The sequence below is a fragment of the Dipodomys merriami genome, unplaced genomic scaffold (genome assembly GCF_024711535.1).
Source record: "Dipodomys merriami isolate MVZ:Mamm:240054 unplaced genomic scaffold, mDipMer1.0.p SCAF_50, whole genome shotgun sequence".
NCBI lineage: Eukaryota > Metazoa > Chordata > Mammalia > Rodentia > Heteromyidae > Dipodomys > Dipodomys merriami.
The window spans coordinates 8,513,044-8,525,733 of NW_027206069.1; the positions used below are offsets into that span (position 1 = coordinate 8,513,044).

At 38.4% G+C, this 12,690-nt stretch overlaps 1 pseudogene; it reads left to right on the top strand.

Moving 5' to 3' along the window:
• Positions 1-1,401: 1,401 nt before the first annotated feature.
• LOC138810538 (KAT8 regulatory NSL complex subunit 1-like protein) lies at positions 1,402-6,575 on the top strand (annotated as a pseudogene).
• Positions 6,576-12,690: the final 6,115 nt, after the last annotated feature.

Genomic DNA, 12,690 nt, shown 5'->3' on the forward strand with positions numbered 1-12,690 from the left:
TGTTCCAATCTGAAGCCTTTTAGTCTTCCTAGCACTGGGAAATTCACTTTAATTTATTTCTCTCTCTCCTGCCTTTCATCTTCTTGGCTCCATGTAGAATTTATATTAGACACATACTGAATTCCTATCTATATTCCATGTGCCATTTTTTCTCACCATTTCTAATTCCTTGATCTTTACTCTGTGTTCTCAAAGAATTTCACAGCTTGCTCTTGTAGCTAATTTGCTCTGACTGTTATCATTCTGTTACTTGGCTCTAATATTGAGTTCTTCATCATGTTTTCAACTTCTAAAAATCTCAACATCTCAGTCAAAGATGCAATGTTATTAAATCTATTGCAATATATTTGTCTAAAAACCTTCCTCTGGTTGCTACATCAACTGTGATTCCTCACTAGTATTTTATTTCTTGGACTTGGTACTTTTTTTCTTTTTGGTGGGGGGGGGGTCTGGTCATGGGGCCTAAACTCTGGGCCTGGGTGCTGTCCCTCAGTTCTTCAGCTCAAGGCTAGCACTCTACCACTTGAACAATAGCACCACTTCTGGCTTTTTTTTTCTGCTTATGTGGTGCTGAGGAATCAAACCCAGGGCCTCATGCAGGCAAGGCAAGTGCTCTACCACTGAGCCACCTTCCCAGCCCCGGTACTTTTTTTCATGGTATGCTATTCCTCAAGTATTTGATGAAAAAGAGTAATCTATTCATTTTGTACTTGAGAGTTTATTTTTTGTTTTTCAGTTTTGTATTTTTAAAATTTTTTCATTAGTACATATTAATTATACAAGAGGAGTTCCATTGTGACATTTCTAAGTGTGTTGTGTATGTGTGTACAATGTACCTCAATCAAATTTACCCCCATCTCTCTCCCTCATCTCTCTCCCTGATTAAGATAATTTCAACACGTTTCATTGCCCTATTTTTGTACATTCATATCAAGTACTTCAACCATATTCACCCTCATTCACCCTCCTCATTAACCTTCTCCTCTCCTGCTAGTACTTGCCCCAACATGTCCTGTTATATTTCCTGTTATTCTTTTTTCTATCATTTTAGTATATATTAACTGTACAAAAGAGATTTTACCATGATAATTCACACATGCATACATTATAGTTTAGTCAGATTAACTTCAGCTATTGCTCTTTGCCCTGCATTGAACTGCAATCCTACTTCTACCTCCCAAGTAGTTAGGATTACAGGCATATGTCACTTTTATTACTGGCCTATACTTGAGAATTATTTTACTACTATTTATTCTTACTGTGACCCAATTTTAGTAGAGAGACAATTTTAGAATACAGACAAGATACGTAGTACCAAATAAGGTTTACAAAGGCCCTCAACATCTTCTAGAAATCAGTAGCAGTACCTGTAGAAAATTTCAGCCTCTTTAGTTAGGCCCAATGGCCTCATTAACAACTTCAGTCGAGAAGCCAATGCCAATGTTCATTTCTAGCTTAGATAGCGGAATTAAGAACCATGGTATCATATTTTTTATATTTTTAGGATATAATAATCATACAAAATATTAAGTTCCATTATAACATTTGTTTATTATTTCAAGATTTTGTTTTATTTATTTAATACCCAGAGGTAATAGAACTGAATCATATGAAAACTCTATTTTTAGTGTTTTTTGAGAAATATCCAGAATGGTTCTACAGCGGATGGACTAATTTGCCTTCCTACTAGCAATGTGTTAAGTGTCAGCACCCTACCATAAACATCACACATGCCAACATTTGTTATTTTTTGTATTTTTGATCACAAGCATTCTGTCTGGGTAAGATGGAATCTTAACATGGTTTTGAGTTGCTATTTCCTTGATGGCTGAAGACATTGGAACTTTTTTTTCCTGGATACCTGTTCCGTTCATTTTCCCATTTATTGATTGGATTATCTGCTCTTTGTGTGTTTTAGTTCTTTATATAGTCTGGATATTAATCCCATCAAGATGAAAGCTAGCAAACATTTTCTCCAATCTGTACGTTATTCCATCACTTTTTTTCTGTTCAGCTTAGTAATTTAATTCATCCCCATTTGGCAGTTCTATTTTTTCCCTAAGCAAGTCCTATTTAAAAAATCACCACCTATACTTAGATCTTGAAGTGTTTCTCTATGTTTTCCTTTATTAGTTATATATTTTCATTTCATATATTAGGTTCTTTGATCTATTTTAAGGTGATTTTTAATTTTTTTATTTTTGAGTTAATATGTATTTGCAATTTGATAGGGTTTTATTTTTATATTTTCAAATATGCACATAGTGAACTTTGAACAAATTCACTCCTTTCTTTGGATTCCCATGCCTTTCCTGTCATCTCCTTTATAAGTTGATTTGTTTTATGTGTTTGCTTATCCTGGGGCTTAAACTCATGGCTTGGTGCTATCCCTGAGTTTTGTGCTCAAGACGACCACTTGAGCCACAGCTCCACTTCTGGATTTTTGGTGTTTAATTGAAGAGTCTCACAGTCTCTCCTGTCAGACTGGCTTTTAACTATAATCCTCAAATCTCAGCCTTCTGAGTAGCTAGGATTACAGGCATGATTACAGGTACCATGGCCCTGCTATAAACTGATTTTTTTTGGAGGAGGGGGGTTGTGGGTCTTGAACTCTGGGCCTGGGCACTGTCCCTCAGCAATTCAGCTGGAGATAAGAGTCTCACTGAGGTTCCGCTTGGGCTGGCTTTGAACTTTGATCCTCAGATCTCAGCCTCCTGAGTAGCTAGGATTACAGTTGTGAGCCACCAGTGCCCAGCAAACATAAGTTGATTTTTATACAAGGTAAGAGGGACTAGTTTCAGTCTTTCTACACATAGATATTCAGTAATCCCAGCACCACTTTAAAGCCACTCTTTTTTCCAATGTATGTTTTTGGCACTTTATTAAGAATCACAGAGTTTTAGCTGTGTGGGATTATTTCTGTATTTTCTATTCTATTCCAATGGTCTGCTTGACTGTTTTATGGCAGTACCATACTGGTTTTGTTTCTATGGCTCTGCAGTATAGTTTAAAGTCAGATATTGTGATTTTTCTAGCCTTGCTTTAAAAAAACAAAAAACAAAAAACTTTTTTTCTAGTGTAAATGAATGATTAAATCCAGCACCTTGTACATGGTAGGCATCCCAAGCCTAGTATTGCTCTTTTTACTTAGGATTGTTTTTACATTTTAAGTATTTTATGTTTTTTGTTTTTGTTTTTGTTTTTTTTGGTCGATCGCGGGGCTTGAACTCTGGGCTTAAGTGCTTTCCCTGCGCTCTTCAGCTCAAGCGAGCACTCTACCACTTGAGCCACAGCACCACGTGTGGTTTTCTTTCTAGTGGTTTATTGGAGATGAAAGTCTCGAACTTTCCTGCCCAGGCTGGCTTTGAACCTCGATCCTCAGATCTTAGCCTCCTGAGTAGCTAGAATTACAGGCGTGAGCCACCAGTGCCCAGCTAGTATTTTATATTTCCATATATTTTTTAGGACTTTTTTTCTACTTCTGTTTAGAAAGTCATTGGAATTTACATGAGAATTGTACTAAATTTGTAGATTGCGTTTGAGATTTGAGAAAAATATGATCCATTTTCCTTACATTTACTCTCTTAAGCTTAAATTACTTAGGCTATCTTATGACAACAGAGCTTATTATTTCTCTATTTGAAAACCTTTATTAGTTTTCCTGTATTTGCAAAATCCTTGTTTTTGAAACAAGATCTTTTTTGTTTTTTGTTTTTTGTCAGTCATGGGGCTTGAACTCTGGGCCTGAGCGCTGTTCCTCAGCTCTTCAGCTCAAGGCTAGCACTCTACCACTTGAGCCACAGCACCACTTCCAGTTTTCTGGTGGTTTATTGGAGATAGGAGTTTCACGGACTTTCTTGCCCAGGCTGGCTTTGAACTGCGATCCTCAGATCTCAGCCTCCTGTGTAGCTAGGAGGCTAGAGGCGTGAGCCACCGGCGCCGGCCGAAAAAAGATCTTTCTATGTAGCCCAAATTGAACTCAATCCTCCTACTTCAGTCTTCCAAATTCTGGAATTATAAGTATAAATTACACACCCAGCTCCTTGACATAACATTTTGAACATCTAAGACTTAGTTCTGACCTTTATATATTTATCATCTTTATATATCACTTTTCTTTTTACTCCAAACCATCAAGGTACACAGCCTTCTTCAATTTTGTGAAGGTCAACATGTTCCACAGGAGCTCATCTATGTTGTTCCTTTTGTCTAAAATTTGTTTCCTTCTCTTAGTCTTGACCTATTTATCTTTGGAATCTCAACATAAATATCATATATCATGTTAGCAAATTATTTCCTGTGATTCTCTACTCCCTCAACTTCTTAGATCTCCTGGCTATTCTTCATATCCTGCTTGTGATTATATGTAAAAAGTTTGCCTTTCTCCCCTTCTATACCAAGTTAGATACATGACTTATCTATTTGGTTTCTCCATGTATTCCAAATACCTAACACAATATATAGTCACAGACAATGCTCAAATACTGGAAGAATGAACATGTATAAAGAGAAAAGCAAGTTTGGAGAGGGATTTCAAATTTGAATTTTTTAATCTAAAGTGTCTATTCAATATCCAAGAGGAAATGTTAAGCAGACAGATGTAACTAACTTGACTTGAGGAGAAAGATCTAGGACAGAGAGATTGATTTGAGAGTAATCAACAAGTACATGGTAATTGAAGTCATCCAATGGGATGAGGACATAGAGGAATAAATTTTAGTACAATCTAAGACTAAAATAGATATCACTTCCTGAATGTCAGGCAGGAGCTACTTTTCTTTCTCTATTTCTCCTTGCTTTGGCAATAAACCTTTGATGGCCTTACACATTGTGTTTCCTCTTTTGTGAAAGCTCTCAAAATTTTTTCATCGATGATTTCGAAAGCCTTGTATGTTGATGGTTTTGAGAGACCTCAACCAAGGATTCCCCCTCTCTTATCATGAATCCTCCTCATCTCTTTCCCTTCTCTGGTTACAGAAAACCAAGGTGAACTAAGCCAGGAAGTGACACACACAAGTTCTTCAGAGAATTTAGATAAGCACCTTTCTTCTAGTAGCTGGTTACTTAACCAGAAGCACAGTAAGAAAAGGAAAAAGCCTAAATAAGATCAAAATCTACATCCTTGACTATCATAAGCACAACAGCAATAACAAGGCCACTTCATTATTTTTACAAAATCTCTACAGAAATTGAGCTCCCTTTTTCCTTGGATTCTACCTTAAGTAACAAGAGCTGCCTTAACTCCTGGCAAAGTGAGTTTCCCACCAGAAAAGGAGAACAGAGACTTTTTGCTTCTAAGACTTTACCTTCAAAAGAAATAACAGTTTTAAATACTACATAAATGCTTTGTCTGCAGTCATCTTCAACTTGAAATAACTATGAACATAACTCAAAACCTCAGATATGAGGAGAACATATTTCAGAGTTAAGATTTTTCTCATTCTGATATACCATTGTCATCAGATGTGCCTCTTTATTTTTCCTTTTGAAATATTATTTTAAATGACTGAAATAAGGATCTTACTGAAAATAAATTTGTAGGTGGCTATATTATATCACTACCACCTGTACATAATAGTTTGAGTCAATACATAAATGTATATAAGCCTTGAATTAGCTCAGAATCATCTGTACAACTCTTTCAGGCAAGGAAAAAAAGTTAGTTGAGTGAAATAGCATTAGCACTAACGGAAAAAAAACTTGAATTTACCTTGCAATACACAGAACCAGTATCCATTGCAATTTCACTGCTGTCTCTAATGTCAATGTAATCTCTAATGTCTCTAATGTTTTATCAAGAAGCCAGAAATCATCTGCATGACAGCGATTAAGACATAAGAGCTATTACAACACAAATAATGGTGATACTTGTGACATTACTATCCCCAGCTAAGTTAAAGAAACTTCAATATAAGGAAATACTTACTCCAAGCTAAGAATGGTTTTTCTTTAGCCTTTGGAAGACTATAACTTAGGTGAAGAGAAGATAGAAGACATTTCTGACTCTCTTCTCCCTAAGACACAAAAATATAGAGAGAGAGCAAGCCAGGTGGTTACTATGGAAGCAAAGAAGAAACAATTGAGGGCTGGGAAGATGGCTCAGTGGTAGAGCATTTGCCTTGCATGCATGAGGCCCTGGGTTCGATTCCTCAGCACCACATAAGCAAAAAGAAAAAAGCCGGAAGTGGCGCTGTGGCTCAAGTGGTAGAGCGCTAGCCTTGAGCTGAAGAGCTGAGGGCAGTGCCCAGGCCCAGAGTTCAGGCCCACGACCGGACCCAAAAAAAAAAAAAGAAGAAGAAGAAGAAACAATTGAGCACACAGTAAAAATAATGAAGAGCAGGACTTGCTTTTGAAAAGAATACCTTAATGAATTCAGTAATAGTCAGCAACGTGCTGCTGAAAGTCCTTCAGCACTTCCTTCAGAGAATCATGACTTGTGTGTACATGATTCACCTTCTTTAAATGAAAATCAAGAAATTAAGTCTTTGTATTGGGAACTATGGGCTTTTCTGCTGAAGGATAAAGTTCCAACAGCCTTACTATGTCAGGATGAAAGAAAAAAAAATGAGACTTAGAGAGTAATTCCTTTCAAAGCTATGATATCATTTTTTTTCTCTTTTTTTTTTCTTTTTTTGATCAATCGTGGGGATTGAACTCAGGGCCTGTCTGCTATCCCTGAGCTTTCCTGCCCAAGGCTAGTACTCTACCACTTTGAACCACAGCACCACTTCTGTCACTTTTTCTTCTATGTGAAAGTTAAACACAATTCATATAGATCACTTTATCAAAAAGGTAATTCAAGTTGTATCACCTATATAACTGAAAAGCCTGGTCATTTGGCTTGAGTCTTTGGAATATGACACCCAAATTTTTATTTAGGATAAAGTTATTTATACTGTTCCCTCTAAAGGGTAAAACATTCCAATTCAACACTTAAAGTGTTGCTTGTAATTTTACTATATTCATTTTTAAAAGAAAATAAGTGCCAGACAAATTCAAGTTGCTCTCTCTCTCTCTATATATATATATATATGTAAATATATTTATATAGACCATGTCGTATATATTATATATACCATATATAATCTTCTATGTGTTTGTAAAGTTGTTTCTATAAGCAAAAAAATAAAATAAAATATATCAAACTGAAGGGAGAAAAAACAAATAATAGATCAAACTGAGGGGAGGAAATTGTGTGTATGATATCATATAGATACTATTTCAAATACAGAGTTTTTAAAAAAGAGAGAAAGGATTGAAAATTATCTCTGAGATCTAGGCATATACTTGGATATGACAGGGAAAGGAACATTTCAGCCAGGCACTGGTGGTTCATGCCTCTAATCCTAGCTACTCAGGAGCCCAAGACCTGAGGATCATGGTTCAAAGCCAGCCTGATAGAAAAGTCTATGAGAATCTTATTTCCAATTAACCACCAAAAACACTGGAAGTGGAGCTGTGGCTTAAGTGGCAGAGCACTAGTCTTGAGCACAAAAGCTCAAGGACATTACCCAGACCCTGAGTTCAAGCCCAGTATCAGCGCGCACACACACACACACACACACACACACACACACACACACACACACACACACACACACACACACACACACACACACACACACACACACTTTCAGTTAGTTAAAAAATAAATAAGTGGAAACTGAAAAGACTGCCCAAAACATGTTTTTTTTCTTTTATTTTTTTAAAAGAATGGAAGATAGTGGGTAGTTCATTCCTGTAATCCTAGCTACTCAGAAAGCAGAGATCTGGGGATTAACTACCAAAAACAAACAAAACAAAAAAAAACAAAAAAAAAAAAAACAACAGGACCTGGAGCTGTGGCTCAAGTGATAGAGACAAGGATGGTGTTCAGTCCCTGAGTTCAAGCCTCAGGTCAGGCACACATACACCCATAAAAAGAATGGAAGAGAGACACTATAATTCTGTTGCCTTGCTGTCTGCAGTGACTCTCTTGTACAGGCATCCTAATATATCTGTTTCTATTATTCACATAGTTACCAACCCATGGCTTCAAATTCCACAATTTGGTGGCCTTCACAAGGAAAACTGGAAGAATTCCTTTTCAGATCTTCAGTAGTGTTGCATTTGGATTTGGATACAACTGCAGGTCTCTGTCCAGGGAGGCTCCTTGATGAAAGCTAAAGATATCCTTTTAAGTGTCTTGAACCCATTACTCTTAGTAGTAAACGAACTGAGACTTATACTGATTCCTTCATGGAACCATCTACTTCCCTTGAAATTTGTGAGTCTCTGTGCAGAGCTACTTTCTGGTAAAATCATATACCAAAAGAAATTGGAAAAAAAAAGTCTAACTACCTTAAGTTCATAAAGCCTGCAAGCTCTTTTCCATTTCAAGTCCCCACTTCCAACACAGGTGTGAACTCTCCCTCTCCCCTGACACTTTTACTTTCAAATACTTATATTGGTTCATGGGATGACATAATCTCTGCCCTGTGGAATGAGTCTGTGTCAGTAGTGAATCACCCTTGTTCTTTGCCCCTTCCCTTCTCTGGGAAGGCCTATAGTCAGGACTGCATGTCCCTGACTTCATAGATGGGAGTTAGCTCAAACTTCAGTGACCCTCTGGAGTTCCTCTCACCCTTGGATTGCAGCCCAATTTGTAGAGTCCCTCTAATGAGAAGACATCCATCAAAGACAACACCCTATGGGGCTGGGAAGGTGGCTCAGTGGTAGAGCGCTTGCCCTGGGTTCGATTCCTCAGCACCACATAAGCAAAAAGAAAAAAGCCGGAAGTGGCGCTGTGGCTCAAGTGGTAGAGCGCTAGCCTTGAGCTGAAGACTTGAGGGACAGCGCCCAGGCCCAGAGTTCAGGCCCCACAACCGGACCCCCCCCCCAAAAAAAAAAGACAACACCCTATTCTCCAGATGCTGGGACCTTTTCTCCCAGGAAGATTCCCGAAATAGACTTAGGGTGCCAGCCAGAAATTCTTCCCCCAAACTGGGACAAACTACTTCCATTCTCAGACTCATCCTTAGGCTAATTCTCCTAATTCTCCACCACTAGGCTAAATTTTATACTCAAACATTTGAGAGGAAAAAAAATCACTTTTTTTTGTAGCTGCCTTGCAAAATATCAGATTGAGAAGTCTAGCCTCAGAATAATACTCTCATGTTTTTCAGAGTAACACTCTTGACAATTTTACAACTTGATTTTTTTTTCCTGCTAAGGTTCCTCTAAAATTCCTTTAAATTCTTTTGGCATTCTGGCTGATCCCCAGCTCTTTGCCCACATGCATGATCCAGACTCTTTTCTAGCCCTCCTCTTTTCCAAGACATTGCCCTTCCCCACAGCTCTCTCCCTTTTCTAATTCCTCATAGATATCTTTCCATTCCTTCTCCTTCTTCCAATCCCTGGAGGACATCCACTTAACTCCTTCTGATGTGGATAACTCTGACCTATCTCCATCACATACCAGATTTGAATGAACACATAATGTCTATGTTTAAAAGTCCACAAAAGTCCAATGGCTCCTCCCAAGAAATTAAATTTTTTCTCTGAAAACCTCCCATCCCGTGTTTCTACTGTTCTAACTTTTTGGATAGATTGGTCATTCAACACTCTGCCCTGAGGAAAAGTCTTTTGCTCTCCACAGACATTTTTTGTGCTTATTAAAGTCCCAGTGAAGAAAAAGTTCCATTTGTTTCATTTCATTCTCCAGGATATCAGAAATTAAAATAGTGCTTAGTTTGAGAAAGCATCTTAAATTGTTTCTACTGCCTTTAGTATCTAGTGACACAAACAAGAAAAATGTGGAAATGTCCTATTTGTTTATTTTTATATGTTGTGTGTAACAGGTCTTATATATCCCCTTCTAAACGCTATTTGGAAAATTTTTGTGGTTACCTCTAGCCGACAAACTCCACAAAGTGCACCTCCACCATGATGGCTCTGACAGCAGGATGGCAGGAAAGTCCTCATCATCTTGTAACCCCCAGATAGAAGTACAATTAACCTATAGCTAAAAGTAGATGTGAGTACCCTAAATTAATAAACTTATCCATAGGTATTTTTTGTACATTAGTCTATCAAACATTGGGCTAAAACTTCACTTGGCCCTGGAATTTCAGAAAGCAACTAATTATTATTTTTTAGGGGGTCCGGTCATGGGGCCTGAACTCTGGGCCTGGGCATTGTCTCTTAGCTCTTCAGCTCAAGGCTAATGCTCTATCACTTGAGCCACAGTGCCACTTCTGGCTTTTTTCTTTTGCTTATGTGGTGCTGAGAAATCGAACCCAGGGCCTCATGCATGCAAGGCAAGCACTCTACCACTGAGCCACCTTCCCAGCCCCTAAAGCAACTAATTATTATGGCTGATTTTCATTTTTATGCAAGTTTGTCTTGGAACACTGAATTGTTTTTTTTTTGGGGGGGGGTCCGGTCATGGGGCCTGAACTATGGACCTGGGCGCTGTCCCTCAGCTCTTCAGCTCAAGGCTAGCGCGCTACCACTTGAGCCATAGCACCACTTCTGGCTTTTTTTTCTTCTGCTTATGTGGTGCTGAGGAATCGAACCCAGGGCCTCATGCATGCAAGACAAGCACTCTACCACTAAGCCACCTTCCCAACCCTGAATTTAAAATTTGAATGTAGTGTGTGTAAATATATTTAGGATGGTTCTTAAACTAGTACAAAGTTAATACATTAAAACTATTGTCTCTTTTTATAAAAATTATCTCAATTGGGTGTAACTAAAATGAGGGCATTTGGGAATTAACGCTCAGGCTCTGGACTAAAGAAAAAACTGTCCTCTTCAAAATTCAGGCAGCCATCTTGCCTGCCTAAATGAACACTTGCTCAGAGAGCCTTCAAGTATGGTGGCTGTTTAAATAAGTATTCCTATTTAAACAAAGGAGCTTAATCTGTTTCATTCTGACATAAATACAGTTTGGGTTCAATTACTTCCTAATATTTGGTTTATTAACAAGTGTTTTTTTTTGTTTTTTGTTTTTTGTTTTTTTTTTGTCGGTCGTGGGGCTTGAACTCTGGGCCTGGGCGCTGTCCCTCAGCTCTTCAGCTCAAGGCGAGCACTCTACCACTTGAGCTACAGCGCCGCTTCCGGTTTTCTGGTGGTTTATTGGAGATAGGAGTCTCATGGTCTCTCCTCCCCGGGCTGGCTTTGAACCGCAATCCTCAGATCTCAGCCTCCTGAGTAGCTAGGATTACAGGCGTGAGCCACCAGCGCCTGGCTACAAGTGTTTTTTATAAGTTATTACTACATAAAAAGTTTAAAAGCCAGGTATCGGTGGCTTACGCATGTAATTCTAGCTACTCAGGAGCCTGAGATCTGAGGATTGCAGTTCAAAGCCAGCTCAAACAGGAACCAGAAAACCGAAGTAGCGCTGTGGCTCACGTGGTAGAGCGCTTTCCTTGAGCTGAAGAGCTCAAGGACAGTGACCAGACCCAGAGTTCAAGCCCTACAACTGAGTTAAAAAAAAATGTTCTATGAAAGTAATTGCTTGTACATCTTAATTAGCAAATCAAATAAAATTTTAAATGATCTAATATTTAGGGCCCTACATATCTGAATAAAAGTATGTAGAGCTGTAACTGCTGTTTCTATTATATGTTAAATTATGTTCCTTCAAGTATGTAAGCTTTCTCTGATGCAAAGCTTAGGAAAACTTTACTGGTGTCCTTGAAGTTAAAACTTTAATAATGCTAGTCTTCATAGGCTTTGTGCTTATGTATTCTTAATTCTAACAACACAAAAACTCAATAGACTCCAGGTATGCTAAGCTTCAGGGCAATTCTTTCTAGAACTCTTTGCTGCCTAAGTTTAGCCTTGACTCCCACCTGACCTGTTGCTGACCTCCAAAGTGAAATCAGGCCAAACAGGACAACATCTCATCCCAGTAACAAAGAAACATTACTGGGACAAAGCTTGTCCAGGCAACAAGGAACCCAAAAACAGTTTTGAAGAAAACTATTCAGGGAATGTTGTCAAATTCCAAATTAATCACTTGTCCTAACCCTTCCAAAAGTAATTAAAGCTGAAAATCTGTGAAGAAATGATTCATAAGTATGGTTACCTGATGCTAAAACAAGCTATATACTGAGAAGTTGTCAAAAATGTTATCACCACTTTCTCTTGCCCAACCCTGGGTGAGTGGCACATCGTTTATGCCAGCAACAAGGAGAAACCAAATAGGAGATGGTCTAGGCCAGCCAAGGCATAGAATTAGACCCTATCGCCGGGCACTGGTGGCTCACACCTGTAATCCTAGCTACTCAGGAGGCTGAGATCTGAAGATCATGGTTCAAAGCCAGCCCGGGGCAGGAAAGTCCATGAAACTCTTATCTCCAATAAAAACCACCAGAAAACGGAAGTGGCGCTGTAGCTCAAGTGGTAGAGTGTTCACCTTGAGCTGAAGAGCTGAAGAACAGCGCTCAGGCCCAGAGTTCAAGCCACATGACAAAAAAAAAAAAAAAAAAAAGAATTAGACCCTATCTCAAAAGTAACCAATACAAATAGGGCTGGAGGAAGCTGAGAGCACTTGCTTGACAAGCACAAGGCCCTGAATTCAAACTCTACTACCACAAAAGAAAAAATTAATTGTTACCAGAGGCTCACAGGAACTCAATCCTACACTTCTGGTTGGAGTAATAGTTCAGTATTAAATAATTCAATGCTCACAACAACTTTATA